Below are 23,114 nucleotides of genomic sequence, written 5' to 3'. Positions count from 1 at the left end.
ATACTGACCTCCATCAGGTTGCAAACTGAATATAATTTTTTTCTGCATCTAGCTCTGAAAAAATATTGGGCTTCTAGCTGTGTGTGGGTCTTGTTCTATTAATCCATCTATACTGACCTCCATCAGGTTGCAAACTGAATATAATTTTTTTCTGCATCTAGCTCTGAAAAAATATTGGGCTTCTAGCTGTGTGTGGGTCTTGTTCTATTAATCCATCTATACTGACCTCCATCAGGTTGCAAACTGAATATAATTTTTTTCTGCATCTAGCTCTGAAAAAATATTGGGCTTCTAGCTGTGTGTGGGTCTTGTTCTATTAATCCATCTATACTGACCTCCATCAGGTTGCAAACTGAATATAATTTTTTTCTGCATCTAGCTCTGAAAAAATATTGGGCTTCTAGCTGTGTGTTTGTCTTGTTCTATTAATCCATCTATACTGACCTCCATCAGGTTGCAAACTGAATATAATTTTTTTCTGCATCTAGCTCTAAAAAAATATTGGGCTTCTAGCTGTGTGTGGGTCTTGTTCTATTAATCCATCTATACTGACCTCCATCAGGTTGCAAACTGAATATAATTTTTTTCTGCATCTAGCTCTGAAAAAATATTTGGCCTTCTAGCAGTGTGTGGGACTTGTTCTATTAGTCCACCTATACTGACCTCCATCAGGTTGCAAACTGAATATATTTTTTTCTGCATCTACCTCTGAAAAAATATTGGGCTTCTAGCTGTGTGTGGGACTTGTTGTATTAGTCCATCTATACTGACCTCCATCAGGTTGCAAACTGAATATAATTTTTTTCTGCATCTAGCTCTGAAAAAATATTGGGCTTCTAGCTGTGTGTGGGTCTTGTTCTATTAATCCATCTATACTGACCTCCATCAGGTTGCAAACTGAATATAATTTTTTTCTGCATCTAACCCAGCCAATAGTTTTGGCCTAATACCACAGTTTGGCCACTCAGCTCTGCTCGGTTACCATCCATTGTTTTTTTGTGCAAACAACTCCAGAGTTGTGAATTAGTTAACCACCAAAATGAGTGGAAAAAGGCCTGCTGCTGGTGGAAAGGGGAATAGGCGTGTTGGGAAGGGGAAAAAAGGTTGTGTCCGTGGGGTAGGTGTTAAAGCAACAGTAACATCTGCAGAAGAAAGACCATCTTCCAGCCAAACTAAAATGTCTACTTCTTTTAGCGGACAATGTGATAAGATCCCTTTCTTACGGCCACGCCAATCGCTACAAATTCCAGATGAGGCACAAAAACAGCAGGTGCTTCAACGGATATCAAGTGCTCCTTTAAGTGGGCTCTCCTCCACATCAACTTCAACATCACAAATACTCCAGTCCTCAAAGGTGTCACCCAAATCGCACTTGCTTCCTCACAGCTCCCAAATCTCCAGCTGCCCGTCTGAGTATGAGGTAGAACAGATGGTTGAGTCTGCAGAGCTGTTTACTCATACTATAGCCTGGGAATCAGAGGTCGACTCCAGCGCTTCTGTGAATCCAGACGAGGAAATGATCTGCACTGATGCCCAGAATCTTTATGAGTCGCATCCAGGACCAGACGCAGAAGGTTCTGACCATAATGTAGACCCTCATTCCCAAACTGTAACTCCTGTTGGTGGAGACAATGAGGAAGACGATGATAAGACTCAAATACCTGATTGGAGCGACAACTTTAGTTTTTTGTCAGGGCAGGAACAGGTTGGCTCTGAGGACGACGGGTGTGATAACACACAGGGTGATGATGATGAGGTTGGAGATCCCACTTACTGTCAACCCACAGTCAGCCAAGAGATGAGGTCAGCAGAGGAGGTGGAGGAAGATGCTAGTGACGACGAGGTCAGGTTGCGCCTTCCTGGACAGAGACGTAGTACTGGAAGCACGTCAACAACTGCATCCTCAAACACAACTCTGCCTCTCACCACAAGTCGTGGTGGCTCTTCAGGTCGCAAGGGTGCTAAGCCTTGCATAGCCTGGGCATTTTTTCAGATCGATAAAGATGACCCAACTCGTGTTATCTGTAACATTTGTCAGCAAAAGCTAAGTAGAGGCCAAAAAATACAGAGTTTGAGTACTTCATGCATGAACCGGCACATGGACATGAAGCATAAGTTGCAGTGGGAAGCTCAGTGTGCTACAATGCGGCCTAGCCGGCCGGGCCAACCACCGTCTGCCATATCTTGTGCATCCGCAGCCTCTTCATCCTCTGTGACTGGGGGGACAGCAGTCACACCTGTTTTGGGGCGCAGACCTGCCACCTCTTTACCCGCAACAGCCAGCGTGATTGGCAGGTCATCATTTTCTTTGGAGGTGGGAACACCAGCTGGTGTTGAGCGCTGTCCGACATCGATAGCACCACCTTTGGATCAAGGCAACCTAACATGTCCGCCTGCATCTTCCTCACAGACCGGCAGTTTGCCGGGGACACCCTTATCAACCCCGTCTAAGTACAATAGCCAGCCCTCGGTCCCTCAGATGTGGACAAGTAAAAGACCATTTCCTCCTAGCCATGAGAAAGCTAAGAGGTTGAATTTCACCATCTGCAAGCTCTTGGCTACAGAAATGCTGCCTTTCCGCCTGGTGGACACAGAGGATTTTCGAGACCTTATGTCCGTCGCAGTGCCCCAGTACCAGATGCCCAGTCGGCACTACTTCTCAAAGAAAGGTGTGCCTGCGCTCCACCAGCATGTCGCACACAACATCACCGCTTCTTTGAGAAACTCTGTGTGTGACAGGGTGCATTTCACCACAGACACTTGGACGAGTAGGCATGGACAGGGGCGTTACATGTCGCTGACTGGGCACTGGGTAACTATGGTGACAGCAGGACAAGGGGCTGCTGTCCAAGTCTTGCCGTCCCCACGAGTTGTGCGTCAATCCTCTTTATGTCAAAGTTCCTCCACTGCTTCTGCCTCCTCAACCTCCTCTCGGTCTTCCACCTGCACCCAAAGTCTGTCTGGTCATGCCACAAGCTTTCTAACTGTGCAGAAGGGATCCTGCACACCTCCTTACTATGCTGGCAGTAGGGCTCAACGTCATCAGGCGGTTTTTACATTGAAATGTCTGGGAAATGTGAGTCACACAGCTGAGGAGTTGTGGTCAGCTCTGGAGAACCAATTTCATGAATGGTTGTCTCCACTGGACCTGAAACCAGGGAAGGCCGTGTGCGACAATGCTGCAAACCTGGGTGCGGCCCTTCGCCGGGGCAATGTCACACACGTGCCTTGTATGGCTCACGGGTTGAACCTGGTTGTCCAGCAATTTTTAGCCCACTATCCCAGACTAGATGGCCTTCTGCAGAGGGCACGGTCGCTGTGTGCTCACTTCCGCCGTTCGCATCCCGCAGCTCAGTGACTTACATCTCTACAGAAGTCGTTGGGCCTGCCACTTCACCGGCTAAAATGCGATGTGCCTACCCGGTGGAATTCAACTCTGCACATGTTGCAGCGACTGTGGCAGCACCGACAAGCCCTGGTGCAATACGTTCTGACGTATAGCCTGGGCCAACGAGATTCAGAGGTGGGGCAAATCACGCTGGAGGAGTGGTCTCAGATCAGGGACCTATGCACCCTTCTGCACAGTTTTGAAATGGCGACGAAGATGTTTAGTGCTGACGATGCCATTATCAGCATGACTATTCCGGTGATTTACATGCTGGAGCACATGTTAAACAGAATTCGGAGTCAGGTGGTGGCACAAGAGGAGGTGGAGGAAGTAGAGGAGGAGGAGTTGTATGCGGAAGGGCTAACATCTGCAAGGTCCAGACGGTCGGCAGCACCAAGGCGGCAGGCATGTGAGGGTGGGGGAGATGGTTTTACCAGGGCGCATGGTAGCAGCCAAACTAGTGAGGAAGGTGCAGGAGCCCAGGAAGAAGTGGAGGACGAACTGATGGAAGACTCATCAGATGAGGGAGACCTTGATCACATTTCTGTTGTGCGAGGTTGGGGGGAGAGGACAGAGGAAGGAACCATGATTGTTACCTCGCCACCAACACAACAGGGACTTGGTGCTCCTGGATGCGCAACACACATGAGTGCCTTCTTGCTGCACTACCTGCAACATGACCCTCGAATTGTGAGAATTAGAAATAATCCTGACTACTGGGTTGCCACACTGTTAGATCCCCGGTACAAAAGTAAATTTGCAGAAATTATTCCTGCCATAGAAAGGGATGCACGCATGCAGGAGTATCAGCAGAAACTGTTGCAGAATCTTACATGTGCTTTTCCACAAAATACCAGTGGTGCACGTAGTGAATCTCACAGTTCCAACTTGCCAACCATGGGACCGTCAAGTGTTCAGCACTCAAACCGTAACAGAACCACAGTATCTGCTGGTAACATCAATTTTGCGGAATCATTTCACCACTTTTTTAGCCCATCCTTTGCAAGGCCACAGGAGACAAGAAGTCTGACACATAGTCAACGCCTAGAGACGATGGTACAGGAGTATCTCCAAGTAAACATTGAAGCCACGACTGTGTCACTGGACCCTTGCTCTTTTTGGGCTTCCAATCTGGATAAATGGCCGGAGCTAGCCACTTACGCCTTGGAGATCTTGTCATGCCCCGCAGCCAGCGTTCTGTCTGAACGTGTGTTCAGCGCTGCTGGTGGTGTGCTGACAGATAAGCGCACGTGGCTCTCCACTGATAATGTAGACAGACTCACGTTCATAAAGATGAACAAATCATGGATCCGAAACGACTTTTCTACCCCTGTGTCATCCTGGGGAGAGTAAAAGCTTGATGATTGGTTAAAATCACCCTACCAACCGTTTTAAGCTTTCAAATTACTAATCATGTTTATCTGTATCTTGACTGGAAAATAATTTGGGCTTTGTAGCAGTGTGCAGCACTGATCCTATTAGGCCATCTATACTAAAGCTTCACCAGATTTAAAATTAAAAATAATTTTTAGCTGCATCTAGCCCGGAAAATAATTTTGGGGCTCCGAGATGCGCAAGACACATAAGTGCCTTCTTGCTGCACTACCTGCAGCATGACCCTCATATTGTCAGAATTCGAAGTAATCATGACTACTGGGTTGCCACACTCTTAGATCCCCCAAACTTTTCGATCAACCTTTTCATTTTAATAAAGACCAAAAAAATGGTCATTTTTGAAATTATAAGCATTAGCAGGTTGTTAGAAACTGAAATCAAACAGTTTTCAACTCAAAACTTTATTCTAGGTGATGTTACATTTTCACATAGGACCCCTTGTTCGAAAGGAGCTTCTGAACTCTCTCGTCCATTGAATTTGTCAGGTTTTGGATGGTTTCTGCTTCAATTGTTTTGCATGAGGACAGAATACCCTCCCAGAGCTGTTGCTTAGATGTGAACTGCCTCCCGCCATCATAGACACTCCTTTTAATGATGCTCCAAAGGTTCTGAATGGGGTAGAGGTCAGGGGAGCATGGGGGTCACACCATAAGTTTGTCCCCTTTTATGCCCATATCAGCCAGAGATGCAGATGTTTTATGTGCAGCATGAGATGGTGCATTATCATGCAGAAAAATGATCTTGCTGTGAAATACACGGTTCTTCTTCTTGAACCATGGCAGGAAGTGCTGTTTGAGAAAATCCACATACATTATGGAGTTCATCTTTAGCGCCTTCAGGGATCCTAAAGGGGCCGACAATCTCTCTCCCCATGATTCCAGCCCAAAACATTACTCCACCTCCTCCTTGTTGGCGCTGTAGCCGTGTTTGCGTGGGGTGTCCATCAACCAGCCATCCTCCACTCCATCCATCTGGACCATCGAGCGCTGCACGGCACTCATCCGTGAACAAAACAGTTTTGAAATCAGTCTTCATGTAATGTTTGGCCCACTGGAGCCGTTTCTGCTTGTGTGAAGTGGATAGAGGAGGTCGACAGGATGGCGTATGCACAGCTGCAAACCTCTGAAGGACCCTGCATCTTGTTGTTCGGGGGACGTTGGAGGCACAAGCAGCTTCAAAAACTTGTCTGCTGCTATGACAAGGCTTTTTGGCCGCTGCTCTTTCAACCTGACGTAATTGCCTGTAGGAAAGAGTCCTCAATTTGCCCTTATCAGCACGCACACGTGTGTACTGTGAATCAGCTACATACTTCTTGATTGCCAAGACACTTCATCCTGATCATCGCACAATGTTGATTGTAGTCATGCCTTGACCTAAACACTCCACAATTTGTTGCTTCTCAGCAGCCGACACATCCTTTTTCTTTCCCATTTTGGCAGAAAATGTAGGCTGCTTAATAATGTGAGAGAGCCTTCTTAAGTAGTCTTGCCTTTCATTGGACACACCTGCCAAACTAATTAGCACAGGTGTCTGCAATTGCTTACAGTGATATAAAGAGCCCTGACACACATCACCATCAATGAGTTTAACTGACAAACAAACAAATTCTTCCCTTATCACTCCTAAACACTTTTTGCATAATAATTTGGAACGCAGTGTACATGTGCTTTTCCACAAAACACCAGCGGTTCACGTAGTGAATCTTACAGTTCTAACTTGCCAACCGTGGTCTGTATGGAGTTGTTCAATAAAGGGCCCAAAATTAAGATAACATAGATGGGAGAGGTCTCTATGAATAGGAATTCCTAAGTATTTGATACCCTGTGAGGGACAGGCAAAGGGAAAGTTGGACTGGATGGAATCCTATATGGATTTGGGGAGGGAGACATCGAGGGCCTCAGACTTCGCTGCATTGATTTTAAAATTTGACCATGTAACAAAGTGATCTATTTCAGCCATAACAGCAGGGATGGATATATGTGATTGAGTGATATATACTAGGACATCATCAGCAAATAGAGAGCACTTGTACTCGGTGCCTCCCACCTCAATCCACCTAACATTGGGGTTATGGCGAATTGATGAGAGCAGGTGCTCCGTCACTAGGATGTATAAGAGAGGGGACAGAGGACATCCCTGCCTTGTCCCATTGGTGATTGTGAAAGGTGATGAAAATGTTCTGACGCATCCCCTGGGCCTTGGGACACCCGGAGCCGGACCCTTTTTGGTGGATGCTGGTGGTTGTAGTCTTCGTGGCGGCGACCCGGTTCCGTGGCTCAGGGCGGTCAAACCAGTGGCGGAACTATTTATGTGGTTTTGATGTTTAAATGTCCGACTACGCCACCCGTGGATTGCGGTCAGAGTGAACCACTGCTACAGGGCAGACCGCTGAGGCTGGTGTTGTGGGTGCAGCAGAGCGTAGCATAACTCACCACGGGAGGAGTATAGCCTCAGGGCAGTGTATGCGGAGGATGGGGGTGATGGTGCAGGGCAGCAGCAGTAACGACACGGAGTCAGTGATGCAGTCCAGGGCCTTTACTCACAGTTCTTATTATCCAGACCACGTCTGCAGGTAACGGCTGCCCACGTCGTACTGTGCTCACCAGGTGAGGGGCTCAGACAACTCCCAGATAACTTTGGAGCACTTCACAGGACCCCCTTTGTGTGTCCTTTGTCTGGCCTTTCTTACCAACACTTCTGTCCGGCTGCCTCGGGCCTCCTCTTGGTAAACTTGGCGCCAGTTTCCCTGACCCTATGTGGTGCCTTCCTAGCGGGTGTAGCGAGGGGCTGCGCCACATAAAATGTCAGAGCCTCCGGTTTCTAGCTGAGGGTCGTTTCCTGCCTCCACTAGTTCGGGGACCGGTCTCCCCCTTTGGCCTGACCCCTCCACACAGGTGGATTCGGGCGTGCGGTGGCGACTCGCCCGTCCGCACCCCTGGGATCCCTTCATTCCTCGTTCCTGGAGCCTTCTCCGCTCCTCTTCCTTCCTTCTCCCTCTTCCAGGCCTGGGCCTCTGTTACTAGGCCCGCCTCGGAGCAGAGCTCATGCAGAGCCCCTGCTCCCTGCCACTTCTGCTCAGACTTCTCTGCACTGAACTAAGATGGTGCCCACCTTTTATACTCCCTTCTCAATGCACCCAGGAACTGCTTCCTCCCTGCTCCTGCACTACAGGGTTCCCCTTCCTCAGTGTTCCCTCCCCCCACTCCAGCCAGGGACAGGGACTGTCGTGCCCATCTCAGGGGCATATTGGTCGCCCTGCCCCACGGCAATGTGGTGTAATGCATGCAGGTGTCGGGTCCTGATCCACACTCCATCCTTACCTGAGAGTGAGATATCACACCTCTGGGTGAGGTGCAATACGTCTGTAGCAACCGAGCCCTCAGGATGCTACAGTTCCATTTATCTTCAGCCTAGGTGACGTATTGCGATACAGGGCCGTGATTTTGGCTATAAAAGGGTCCCCTAGACCCCTACCCCAAGCTTTTTAAGAGAATCATATATGGCGTGCCAGGAGACTCTATGGAATGCTTTCTCAGCATCCAACGAGAGTATCTAATTACAAATTTTTAACTGCATCTAGCCCAGGAAATACTTTGTGCCTAGTAGCAGTGTCTGCTAGTCAGCGGATTATCCCGGCTGTTAAGCAAGCTACACCACCTGTAGTTTAGACACTTAATTTTTTCAAAGGAAATGATTCGGGACCATGGGATACTTAGTGAAGAGCATCAGGAGGCACCCCAAGGCATAGGGGCTGGGACTGGCATTAGGATGCCTTGCGGTGGACAGCCGAGCTCGATCCTTATAAAAGCTTTTTAACTGCAGCAGCTTTAGTGGACGCTACTGGAGCTGGAATTACGCGGCTGCTGGCATGAGACTTGCCCTCCAATAGATCCTTGTAAATAGATTTAAAGTGTATTCATTCAAATTAGAGAGACAATTTAAATTAAAAAGCTTAGAGCTGCCTGCACCACAGGGGGGCTCGCTCGACCCACCAGCGGACAGGCACCAGTATTGGGAGAGGGGGGCTGGCCGTCAGGGTTCACCGCGGCTCTGGCACAAACCCGGCGACACGGAGGTGGCACGGGCAGGAGCGGACTGGCCGTGTCGGCTTCTCACTTTTTGGATTTTAGAAGGGCATGACATGCCTATATCTGTGTCTCCCCCTCCTTTTACTCCTCCACCTCTTTTATTTTCGCATGACTATATGTACTTGTCACTTTTCCATGTGTTAGTTATGTCTTCTGAGCAGTTTGTCAGCTTTTGGACACCTTTGAAGGTGTTTTCTATGTGTTTCTATGTGTTTTTGTTTGCCTGCCATTGTTTTTAACGGCGTTCGAAGGTGTTCGACGAACAGTTCGACGAACCGAACCGAACTCGAACACTACGGGGGTGGCTCAACACTAACGTTGAGTACAAACGAAAATCAGCAGCAAAACACTTTTGGTTCAGTTGAACTAATGCTGTGGGTTACATTTAAACGCTTCAAAATCAGTAAAAATTAATCATATGTTTCTCAAAATTTCTATGTGATACAGACTATTCAAAATTATATTTCTGCTTAGCTCTAATGGGTTTATCATAATCACCTCAAATTTTCAAGGAACAAAACTTATGAAACAATTTGATGTCGATAATCGACACAAGACTATATCAATAAAATTTTGTTATAGCCAACAACCAAGAAGTATCAAAAACAAAGCAGCATTATTTAAAACATGACATACCAGCAAGAGACAAAAAACGCTGCGTCAAAAACGTGATAAAAACGCATGGAAAAAATGCACTCAAAAACACAATTTACCTACTTTACCTAATAGGTGAAGACATCCTGCAGAAAATCTGCAAAACCAAAAAGTCACCAAATATTTATGGTTGGAACATAGCCTAACAGAATGCATAAGAACAGAGAGTTTTAGGAAATTGATATATTACAATATAAATATAAAACTTTGAAAAATAGAATCACTCTGAAAATGAGGGATTTGTATTCCTTTGCCTTGAAAAATTTTATTCTATATTTGTGAGTTATTGCTTTTCTTTTTTTTTAATTTCTTTAGATAGTAAGCATAGAAATAAATCACTAGAAGAATATTCTTGAAATTTAGTTGTGTGGTCTCATAATATGAGTTCTGAACTGTTTGCGGTTTCTAAGTGTCTTTCTTTTGAAGACTATTACCGATATGGTTAGTACAAGTCTATATTTACATTAGGATATAATTGTCAGAGTAATGTTGTATACATGATTTATTTATGTATTTATATACTTATTTATGTAATTAGTTATGGATACATATTACATAATCTTATTTTTATGAAAACATTTTTTTGCTTGTAGCACTTCAGGGAAAATAGCAATCCATTATATTTAGGACACAAACCTATATTTCAGCACTAGAAAAAAATGCATAATCATTTAAACATGAGCTAGCACAAGCCTTAAAGGGAATCTCACACAAAAACCCAATTGCTATTAGGACAGGGTAAAATAATAGAACAATTGAAATTAGAAATGGAGTCACAAAATAAATTGACAAATAAAGAATTAAAAAAGACATTTTATGGTCACATGTGCACTCTGCCATCATAAACCAATAAAATTCAATGGAATGAAGGTCACGCATGCACAATTTGGTATGAGCATGCGCAGTATATCACACAGAAATGCACAGTTTTTCTGTTCTCCCTGCACAGTGTACTTCACTTCATACAGGACTATATTTATTGGACTTATAAGTATACAGTAATCTCTTATTATGGGCATTGCTCCTCTTGCCACTGACTGAACAAACAATATATTAGAGGAGCTGCAAATGTAGGCAGTGCACAAGATAGTACAGGCACCACTTCTCTACTGTGTCTCCCACAGATTTAGTTACATGATAACATAAGCGCTGCAGTCTATCTGTGACCTCTGTTAGGCTGCAGCCTTTACAGTTCTCTTAAAATCTACCTGATCATGACTGCAACCTCATCACAGTACACAAAAAAAGTGCTGTAGACCTTTTTAAAACAAGTAACCAGTGACCTTCAACTGAACCCCGCCATATCTGTGTCCATACTTGCACCATCCTCATATGGGGACTTGCTTACATAGTTGTACATGACCCTATTAACGGTTCACAGGTTATCCGTCCATGGACCACATTGGGTAGATACTAATCACTGCAATGAGATCACCATACAAAACTTTCTGTCTTTGAGATGCTATGAACCTGTCATCTAACCATAGACATGTGATGCTCATGCTTTCCCATTTGACCATCTCCACCATTACTCCCTAGCAACAAGCCCGCTGTCTTGGGGTTATACTTGATTCAGATCTTTCCTTCTCTCCCCATATCCAATCACTCGCACGCTCATGTCATCTACACCTCAAAAACATTTCTAGAATTCGACCTTTCCTTACCTTTGACTCTACTAAAACTCTAACTGTAGTTCTTATTCACTCTCGTCTGGACTACTGCAACTCTCTACTAATCGGTCTCCCTCCTACTAAACTTTCCCCTCTCCAATCTATCCTAAATGCAGCAGCCAGGATCATATTTCTTACCAACCGATACACCGATGCCTCTTCCCTGTGCCAGTCATTGCACTGGTTACCCATCTGCTACAGATTTCAATATAAACTCATCATCCTCACCCACAAAGCGCTCCATGCTTCAGCACCACCCTACATCTCCTCTCTCGTCTCAGTCTACCACCCTACCCATGCCCTTCAGTTCTGCAAATGACCTAAGATTAACATCCTCAATAATCCGGATCTCCCACTCCCGTCTCCAAAACTTCTGACTTGCTGCACCAATTCTTTGAAACGCACTACCCAGGACTCTTCGATTAATCCCCAATACCCACAGTTTTAACCCCTTTAAAGCCCATGACATACTAATACATGTCTGTGCCCTGGGACTTAAGAGCCTGACCCGTATTAGTACGTCACGGCGATTGCGCGCGCACACAGGCTGTGCGGGCGCGATCGCCGCCGGGTGTCAGCTGATTGTCACAGCTGACACCCGGTACTATGTGCAGGGAGCAGTCCTGCAGTGCTCCCGGCACATTAACCCCTGCAATACTGCGATCGAAGTCGATCGCAGCATTGTGGTGGCTAAGGGGAGGTGAACGGGATACTCACCTCCTCTTCCGGCCTCCAGTGCTGTCTGCCGCGGCTTCCCGGATGTTGCCGGGGTCACCAGACAGCAGTAAGATCATTTGGTCATGCGCAGTACATGACCAAACGATCTTCTCACTGTGCAGCGCTGACTGCCTGCATGGCATAGGGATGGTGCTCCATCCCTATGCTATTATGCTGTGCAGGCGATCAGAATAAAAAAAGTGAAAGTCCCATAGTGGGACAAAGTATACAAATAAAAAAAACTGTCAGAAAGTGAAAAAAAAAAAAAATTGGAAAAATATTAAAAAATAAATAAAAAAAATAATCCACCAAAAATAAAAATATAATGTACCCATCAATAAATATTATTATGAAAAAAAAAAACAATAAACAATAAAAGTACACATATTTGGTATCGCCACGTCCGGAACGACCTGACCTATAAAACTATCCCACTAGTTAACCCCTTCAGTGAACACGGTAAAAAAATAAATAAAAAACGAAGCAAAAAACAATGCTTTATCATCATACCGCCAAACAAAAAATGGAATAACACGCGATCAAAAAGATGGATGTAAATAAAAATGGTACCGCTGAGAACATCATCTCGTCCCGCAAAAAACAAGCTGCCATACAGCTTCATGAGCTGAAAAATAAAAAAGTTATAGCTCTCAGAATAAAGCGATGCAAAAAAATATTTTTTTCTATAAAATAGCTTTTATTGTGTAAAAGCGCCAAAACATAGAAAAACGATATAAATGTGGTCCGCTGTAAACGCACTGACCCAAAGAATAAAGCTGCCTTATCAATTTTACCACACGCGGAGCAGAATAAAAAAGAAAAAAAAAACAATTCCTGCATTGTTAGTTTTTGTTTATTCTGCCTCCCAAAAATCGGAATAGAAAGCGATCAAAAAATGTCACGTGCCCGAAAACAGTACCAATAAAAATGTCAACTTGTTCCGCAAAAAACAAGCCATCACATGACTCTGTCGGCCAAAATATGGAAAAATTATAGCTCTCAAAATATGGCGATGCAAAAACTAGATTTTACAAAATATGTGTCTTTTAGTGTGTGACAGCTGTCAATCATAAAAACCCGATATGATTCTGGTATCGCTGTAATTGCACCGACCCATAGAATAAAGTAGTCTAATCACTTATACCGCACTAGGAACGGTGTAAAAAATAAACGCTAGGGTTGGGGTTGATGTTAGGGTTAGGGTTGGGCTAGGGCTAGGGTTGGGGTTGGGGTTAGGGTTAGGGTTGGGGCTATGGTTGGAGTTAGAGTTGTTTTTTTTTTCAAAAGTAAAAAAAAAAAGATGACGATATGGCGACTAGTGTTGAGAGCAAGTGCTTGCTACTTGAGTTTGCATCGGGTGCTCGGGTATGCACTGAGTATCGCGGGTGCTCAAGTGACATGCTCGAGTCTCTGCCCCATATGCCTCGCGGCCAAAAAAATCTCGCGAGGATTGCCTGCCATGCATGAGCGATCCCCGCATGTTTTTTTTTTGGGTGTCTAATAACCGTGAAACATGCGGGCAGGGACTCGAGCATGTCACTCGAGCACCCGCGATACATGGTGCATACCTGAGTACCCGATGCAAACTCAAAAAGCGAGCACTTGTGCTCAAGACTAATGACAACTTATTCAATATGATGACCTAATGTTATCAAATTCTGTGTCATACCTCTGGGTTCAAAATGTTCACTATACCCCGTGATAAAATCCTTGAGGGGTGTAGTTTCCAAAAAGGGGTCACTTGTGGGGGGTTTCCACTATTTAGGCACATCAGGGGCTCTCCAAACGTGACATGGAGTCCGCTCTCGATTCCAGCCAAAAAGTCACACAGTGCTCCTTCCCTTCTGAACTCTGCCGTGCCCCCAAACACTGTATTTTCCCCACATATGGGGTATAGGCGTACTCAGGAGAAATTTCACAAAAGTTTTTGGGGTCCATTTTCTCAACTTACCCTTGTGAAAATAAAAAAATTGGGGCTAAAACATCATTTTTGTGGAAAAAGTTAGATTTTTTTATTTTCACGGCTCCATGTTATAAACTTCTGTAAAGGACTTGGGGGTTCAAGATGCTCACCACACATCTAGATAAGTTCCCTGAGGGGTCTAGTTTCCAAAATGGTGTCACTTGTGGGGGGTTTCCACTGTTTAGGTACATCAGGGGCACATCCACTAATTATTCAAGCAAATTTTACAATCAAAAAGTCAAATGGCGCTCCTTCCCTTCCGAACCCTGCCGTGCGCCCAAACAGTGGTTTTCCCCCACATATGGGGTATCGGCGTACTCAGGAGAAATTGTACAACAAACTGCATGGTGCAATTTCTCCTATTACCCTTATAAAAATGTAAAAGTGGGGGCTGAAAAACATTTTTATGGGAAAAATGTGAAAATTTTATTTTTACGGCTCAATGTTATAAACTTCTGTGAAGCACCTGGGGGTTCAAGGTGCTCACCACACATCTAGATAAGTTCCCAGAGGGGTATAGTTTCCAAAATGGTGTCACTTGTGGGTTCTTTCAACTGTTTAGGTACATCAGGGGCTCTCCAAACGCAACATGGCGTCCGCTAATTATTCAAGCAAATTTTACAATCAAAAAGTCAAATGGCACTCCTTCCCTTCCGAACCCTGCCGTGCGCCCAAGCAGTGGTTTTCCCCCACATATGGGGTATCTGCTTACTCAGGAGAAATTGTTCAACTAACTGCATGGTGCAATTTCTCCTATTATCCTTATGAAAATGCAAAAGTGGGGGCTGAAAAACATTTTTGTGGGAAAAATGTGAAAATGTTATTTTTATGGCTTAATGTTATAAACTGCTGTGAAGCACCTGGGGGTTCAAGGTGCTCACCACACATCTAGATAAGTTCCCTGGGGGGTCTAGTTTCCAAAATGGTGTCACTTGTGGGTAGTTTCCACTGTTTAGGTACATCAGGGGCTCTCCAAACGCAACATGGCGTCCGCTTGTTATTCAAGCAAATTTTACATTCAAAAAGTCAAATGGCGCTCCTTCCCTTCTGAACCCTGCCGTGCACCCAAACAGTGGTTTTCCCCCACATATGGGGTATCTGCTTACTCAGGAAAAATTGCACAACAAACTGCATGGTGCAATTTCTCCATTTACCCTTATGAAAATGCAAAAGTGGGGGCTGAAAAACATTTTTGTGGGAAAAATGTGAAAATTTTATTTTTACGGCTCAATGTTATAAACTGCTGTGAAGCACCTGGGGGTTCAAGGTGCTCACCACACATCTAGATAAGTTCCCTGAGGGGTCTAGTTTCCAAAATGGTGTCACTTGTGGGGGGTTTCCACTGTTTAGGCACATCAGGGGCTCCTCAAATGCAACATGGCGTCCGCTAATTATTCAAGCAAATTTTACATTCAAAAAGTCAAATGGCACTCCTTCCCTTCCGAACCCTGCCGTGCGCCCAAACAGTGTTTTTCCCCCACATATGTGGTATCTGCATGCCCAGGGGAAATTGCACAACAAATTTTGTGGTCCAAATTTTGTGGTCCCCTGCGAAAATGAAAAAAATTGGGTCTAAAGTAACATTTTTGTGAAAAAAGTTAAATGTTCATTTTTTGCTTCCACATTCCAAAAATTCCTGTAAAGCACCTGAAGGGTTAATAAAGTTCTTGAATGTGGTTTTGAGCACCTTGAGGGGTGTAGTTTTTAGAATGGTGTCACTTTTGGGTATTTTCTGTCATAAAGACCCCTCAAAGTGACTTCAAATATGATGTGGTCCCTAAAAAAATGGTTTTGTAAATTTTGTTGGAAAAATGAGAAATCGCTGGTCAACTTTTAACCCTTATAGCTCCCTAATAAAAAAAATTTGGTTCCAAAATTGTGCTGATGTAAAGTAGACATGTGGGAAATGTTATTTATTAACTATTTTGTGTGACATATCTCTCTAATTTAAGGGCATAAAAATTAAAATTTTGAAAATTGCAAAATTTCCAAAATTTTCGCCAAATTTCAATTTTTTTCACAAATAAACGCAAGTGATATCAAAGAAATTTTACCACAATCATGAAGTACAATATGTCATGAAAAAACAATCTCAGAATCAGGGGAATCCGTTGAAGCGTTCCAGAGTAATTGCCTCATAAAGTGACAGTAGTCAGAATTGTAAAAACTGACCTGGTCATTAACGTGCAAACCACCTTGGGTTGTAAATGGGTTAAGCATGCCCTAAAAATGCATTTCTTTAGACTGGCCTATCACCTCACCTCACCTATCTAACTATCCTTTTTTTTTTATCCCCCTCCCCCATACAAAACTCCCTTCCAAATCAGGTCCTTCGTATTTTCTGTTCACACACCCCATAACTTAGTAGACTACTGTGTCTGTACTTGTTCAAATACTCGTTTGTGACTGGTTCATTTAGCATTAAGTGACTACCCTATTTATTACACTGATGGTTGACTGTACAATACAAGCAATTGTTGCCATTCACCTTTCGTGTCTCCCCTATTTCCTCGTAGATTATAAGCTTGCGAGCAGGGCCCTCTCTCCTCCTGGTATCTATTGATTTATGTGATTGCTATTCTGTAATGTCTTTTGTTGTCTGTACAAGTCCCCCCTAAAATGTAAAGTGCTGCGGAATATGTTGGCGCTATGGAAATAAAAATTATTATTATTGTTATTATTATTTGCTGCCGAATACATTCCACACTTTGACATATACCACTGAAACTTGATATTGAATGTTATTTACTTTACCTGTCATTAATTTTTTTTGTCACAGCTGATTGTTATATAGTAAAGCTACAAAAGCATCCAAAAACATCAATTATGAACACAACATTCTGCTGAAATCGTGGCCAGTGATTAATAAATACAAGCAAAGGCATTAATTTCTCAAATTGAAAGTGCTTTTAATAATGTCATAGTTGCCAGGAAGAAACCCCTTCCCTTGTGGCATATTGCCCTTAGGATATGTCTCCTCCAGGGATGCTCCCCTGAATGATTTTTTTCCCTTCCCAGGGATGTCTTCTTCCTGGGCTGTCTCCCCTCTATGGATCCCTTTTTCGAATGCCTTTCAGGCCTTTAATACCCATTTTGGAACTTCAGCTATGTGCTCCTCCCTCCAACCTGGAGATGATTATTCCTCATTATCACATTTCATTCAAATCACTCAAAGTGGAGGTGCACTTGTCAGTGCACCTCCCTATAGTAAGAAAATAGTTGTGTTCTTAGGAGTCATTAAAATGTAAACTACCAAAACCACTGGTATGTGCTTCCTGTTTAACACTTATGAAGGCCTTCGACATAACCAATTGATGGTGGTGGACATACTGATCAGAGAACCTAAATTTGTTATACATTTAACTATATACAAAAATGGCATATACTGATATTTCATATATTTTATATCTGCATATCTTACATTATTCTGTTCGCCCAATATATACCGTATAATCAGATGGTCACCTTTTTGGTTATTCATTTATGAACATTCATGTATTCTTATTCTTTGACTTAGATTGGTGATATTAATGAAACTCCTATTATAGTTACACATGATGATTGCACAGCTCCTGTTACAAAGGTGTTATGTAGAAGAGAGCAGCTCAGGTTCTCTGAATGTATTCCTATGGTTTCTTTAATTATCTAGGCAGCTGGCAGAGATGGTACTAGCTTTAGCTGCCACTGTGATGGTATGCTAAGGCATCATGAGAATGATAATATAACATAAATGAAGAGAAGGCAGAAAGAAATTAAAAAATTGAAATGATCTCTAAAAGGCCTAAAGTTAAGATGACAGATTTCTTTTGTATTTCAGGCAAAAATATATATTTTGCCATTTTTTACATTTTAAAAATTACAAAAAGGAAAATGGTCAGATGCAATAGTTTGGGCACTCTGCATGGTTAGTACCTAGTAGCACCCCCTTTTGCAAATATCACAGCTTGTAAAAGCTTTTTGTAGCGGACCAAGAGTCTTTCAATTCTTGTTTGAGGGATTTTCACCCATTCTTCCCTGGAAAATTCTTCCAGTTCTGTGAGATTCCTGGGTCGTCTTCCATGCACTGCTATTTTGAGGTCTAGCCACAGATTTTCAATGATGTTCAGATCAGGGACTGTGAGGGCCATTGTAAAACCTTCAGCTTGCGCCTTTTGAGGTAGTCTATTGTAGATTTTGACATGTGTTTAGGATTATTATCCATTTGTAGATGCCATCCTCTTTTCAGCTTCAGCTTTTTTACAGATGGTGTTATGTTTGCATCAAGAATTTGTTTAAATTTCATTGAATCCATTCTTCCCTCTACCCGTGAAATGTTCCCCGTGCCATTGGCTGCAACACAACCTCAAAGCATGATTGATCCACCCCCGTACTTAATGGTTGGCGAGATGTTCTTTTCCTGAAATTCTGTGTCCTTCTTTCTCCACACATACCTTGTATCATTGTGGCCAAAGAGTTCTATGTTAACCTCATTGGTCCACAGGACTTGTTTCCTGCTTTGTGGGCCTCCACCATTTTCATTTTCAGAGTGCTAGCCAGCTGCTTACAAATAACCCATTGCTGCTGTTTTTGGCACACATTTAGAGGAGGCTGGGTTTTTATAAAGCTGGGAAATTTGCATCACCTGGTCTTTCCTAACGATGATAGTGAACAATCCATAACCCTAAAAGGCTAATTAAGGTCTGAAACCTTCATAAAATTTATCTGAGAACACAAATCTCCAAGGGTGCCCAAACTTTCGCATCAGCCCATTTTCCTTTTTGTAATTTTCAAAATATAAAAAATGACAATATATATATTTTGCTTAAAATACAAAGGAAATGTGTCATCTTTAACGTTAGGCCTTTTAGAGATCATTTCATCTTAAACTTGCTTAACTGTTCACAATAATAGTAATTTTGACTAGGAGTTCCCAAACTTTTACGTGCCACTGTATAGCTTTATTCTGTCGGATTTTCTAGTGCACAAGTGCTACCTTTCATTTTTTTAACCTATTCCTGTAAGTAATTCAATTGCTGGACCTTATCTTGCAGGTCTTTTTTTCTTATATCAGAAATAAATGTTTTTCAGTCTTTTCATTGCTGAGAGATAAATACTGACATTGATTTGAATAAGTTATTTTGTTAACAATAAGTTTTAAACATTATGATAAAAGTATTGGTTATCAGGTAATGTATAAAAAAAGTAGGACTGATAATGGTTAAAGTTAAGACTTTTCTTTTTGTTAATATAATCTAACTATTATGTTGCTGTTTTAGTGTGTTAGACCTTTTCTTGTAAAGAAAATCAAAAACAAAATGTTTCAACCTGTATTTCTCATTTTCACCACCTGGTGGCAGTGTAAACTACACAATTTTACATGGACAATAAACAGTCCATCTAAAAATAGTCTGAGCATTGTCTTGTTTTCCTAAAAGGGAAATGATTCTGTTGCTAGACAGAGGTATTTTCTAGTTTAAATGAATTGTCTGAAACAATAATAATCATAGTTAAAATCTCATAAACAGGGATTACATATTTATAATAAACAAAGAAAATGTATGCCATTAATAATATTGTGCATGTGAAATGTACTGGTGAAATTAAATTTTTTTCTGCATATTATCATATTTTCGAATAAAGCTAATGTATGACTAATATTTGGTCTTAAGATTCACAGGTCATAAACCTATTTTGCATATCTCTTTTGACTCCTGCCAAACCTAGGAAAAATGACAGTATATTTTGGACTAAAAGATTCACCCCCGGTTTAGATAATAAAAAAAAAAAAGAAAAAATCATACTAATTAAATTCAACTTGGTGGTCTAAATACGTGATGGAGTTAATGGTGTAGAGAGAAACGGGCTGACGTATGCTGGAAGAGGCCTAATTCTTCCTTTGTTTTTGAGTACAGGCACGCACATCCCGGTCTCCAGTACTGCGGCAGTTCCCGGTGACTTCCATGCTCTGCGGTCAGAGAGAGTACTACTTACTGCGGCCCAGCAGTGGCCGTCTGTCGCACAGCTACTATGGGAGTTAGGCTGCAAGTCATGAGACCTTCTTCAGGTGAAGGTGACAATCAGATCGACACAGTTTGGCTAGGCTGCAAGTCATGAGACCTTCTTCAGGTGAAGGTGACAATCAGATCGACACAGTTTGGCTAGGCTGCAAGTGATGAGACCTTCTTCAGGTGAAGGTGACAATCAGATCGACACAGTTTGGCTAGGCTGCAAGTGATGAGACCTTCTTCAGGTGAAGGTGACAATCAGATCGACACAGTTTGGCAATATCGGCAAATGGTGGATTAAGTATCAGAAGAAGACATGCTAATGTTGGAAGAACGACCATGTATTTCTTAACCCACAAAGGCTCAAGATCATGGAAAGCGATTTATGTTTGCTCTGCCAGATCATTAATAGAAGCAGTTGAGAAGTGTGGGGTGGGGGTCACATTTTTGAATAAAGACTATAAAGCGCAGGGACATTTTAGCAAGATATCTTTTTTTTACAAAATTGTGTATTGTAATTCGAATAATACAATAATTGTTAAAGGATAAAATAAATAATAATAGTAAAATTCCTGGTACACAATTGTTATATAATGATGCAGTTTTACCAGTTGATATTCATCCAATGATACTGAAACAACATTACATTACTACAATATTGCATAAATGCCTAAAAAAGGAAAAAAAACAGCAACACTAAATAAAAAATAGCAAAAATAGTAATCAAAATATTAAATATTGAAATATCAGTATTAATAATATATAATAATGTGTATTGATATGTATCTGCTCAATATCAACAGCAGGATAAAATTCTCTTTCGCGGATCTCTGGATATTTATGCTTTTAATGGAATCTGTCAGAAGGTTTTAGCTATTTAATCTGAGAGCAGCATGATGTAGGGGCAGAAAGCCTGACTCCAGGGATGTCACTTTCTCGGCACTTTGCTGTAGTTTCAATACAGTCAGTGTTTTATCAGCAGGAGATGATCACAGTCAGACTAAGTGTCCTGTGCAAGCCAGTCCAGCTAATCTGTGTAACCCATCACTGGCTGGTTGCTTGCTGAGAATGCAAAGTGTTTACATGAAGCTGCCAATGACTAGTGTGGGTGGGTTAATACTCAGCTCAGCATCCATAGCACTGCTACATCTACAGTAGAGAAAGCAGGGATTTTATCAAAACTGCACTAAGCAGTCCAGTAAGTGACACATCCCAGGAATCAGTGTCTCAGCGCCTACATCATGCTACTCTCAGATTTCATAGCAAAAACCTGCTGCCAGATACCTTTTAATCTTGTAGTTGTGGGATGAAATGTAAATTGGAGAACTGAATTCTTTTCATTCAGATAACATAATAAATGTATGTCAATTTTAACAATAATGTAATCAAACAAAAACTGTGTTTTATTTGCATCTTTAGTTTCATTGCATAATAAGAAAAAGAACCATTTTCAAGTAAGACACCATATCTAGTTTTTATTGATATGTTAACGAAGCTAAATGTACATATCGGCTGACTGCTCAAACAGTTGTAAAGAGCAATATGCTGACACGATTCATCAGTTTTTGCCAGAAGACCGGCGTAAAAGTAGTTGAAATATTACAAAATTTTGCTCAACTTGTGGATGTTCTAAAATGTTTTAACTTTAGGCTTTTTTACTCCTGTCTCAGTTAGTCCTGCCAGGTCTGAAAGTGGTCCGAGTTTCATGTTGATGGGGTGTGCTTAAAAGCGCCTGACAAATTCATAATATTTTATGCTATAAAAGTGGCATAAATTATGATAGAAATGTACTCCAGCATCTAACTGGAATATAATTTTTGCTGTGGCGCATGGCAATTGAAAGATATGCCAAATTGATTAAAAGTCACACACCTCTGAATGAATTTAGCGCATCTTACTCCAGTGCACTCTTCATCTAGACTTGCATGCAAAACAGCAGTTTTGATGAATTGGGGCCAAATTGTTAAGAATAAAGGGGTATTCCCATGTCCAAGATCCTATCCCAATATGCAGTTGGTGTAAAAATAATAATAATATTAGCAAATACCTCCAATTAGACATGTAGTATAGTTTTTCTGATTCACTATGTCTCTTTCCTCATGAGCCACCATTGCAGGACCTTAGGTATCCATGGTGAGGAATTTTTTTCAACCTTTTGCCAGCCTTTTACCTCTCTGACCACCCCTACTGCTCTTTGCCTACTATCCCGTCCTCTGTGCCTCCATCGCACTGCATCTCTGGCCCAGTGTTCTCTCTAGGCCGGGACGTCCACCAGTGAGCACTATGCTGTGCTGTGCATGCTCTGGAAATCCTGGCCTAGAGTGAACACTGGGAAACGACTTTTGGCCACAGTCCCCAGAGGTCACTGTGCATGCGTAGTTAACTCTGGGGCCCATTTGCGGCCGGAAGCCCTGTCCTAGAGTGAGCAGCCGGCTGGAGGTGCAACATCATGAAAGTGTGAAGGACCGGACAGGGAACGGGGGGAGTGGCCGGAGTGGCCGGAGAGGTGAGATGTGAGGTACATATGAGTTCTTTTTTCTTTTTTAGATCTTAAGTTTACTATGCTCTGAGATTGGAGAGACCCCAGAGCATAATAGGGATCATTCATTTCATGGAGAATAACTTCTCTTTGAATCAAATTTCTTGGTAGACAGATGATTCAAATTTTGCAGATCTGCTCATCTCTACTCATTATCATTCTGCATAAACTCTCCTCGGGGCATGTGCATTTTTCTGGAGGTGAGAAAAGCAGTAGTAGTAGTTAGTAGTGTAGTAGTGCTTGTGGTAGAGTTGCTTATACCAATGTTAACTTTAGGCCAAATTCACACATCCTTGTTTTGCCTTCCGAGACCTGGCAGCAGGTCTCCTGACCTGAAGCCTCATAGTCCTATATGAAGCTGTCAAGTTTGGATCTGGAGACCCATGGTTAGTCCATGCATAGCTGTCCGAGTACAGATGTGAGAATCTGGCTAAAGTTGTAATTTTTGGTTAATTTGCAAAAAAATATAACTTTTAAGTGTTACCTATGTATGAAACCTCCACAGATCATGCCCAGCCACTAAAAGTGTTTTATAAGACATTCATACCACTTACATTACGCTTCTAGCACATTTATTTAAAATTATGGATAAATGGGTGATTATGGAGTGTCACAAACAGCAGAATGTCTAAACTTTTCATATTTAAACAGAATAATTTTAGTGTAGCCATAAATGAAAAATATACTGTAGGTACATTGATCAGACTTATTTACCT

The sequence above is a fragment of the Phyllobates terribilis genome, unplaced genomic scaffold, assembly GCF_046119375.1.
Source record: "Phyllobates terribilis strain yellow unplaced genomic scaffold, ASM4611937v1 Scaffold_2__4_contigs__length_985480577, whole genome shotgun sequence".
Classification (NCBI taxonomy): domain Eukaryota; kingdom Metazoa; phylum Chordata; class Amphibia; order Anura; family Dendrobatidae; genus Phyllobates; species Phyllobates terribilis.
Note: the sequence above shows the minus strand (reverse complement) of the source record.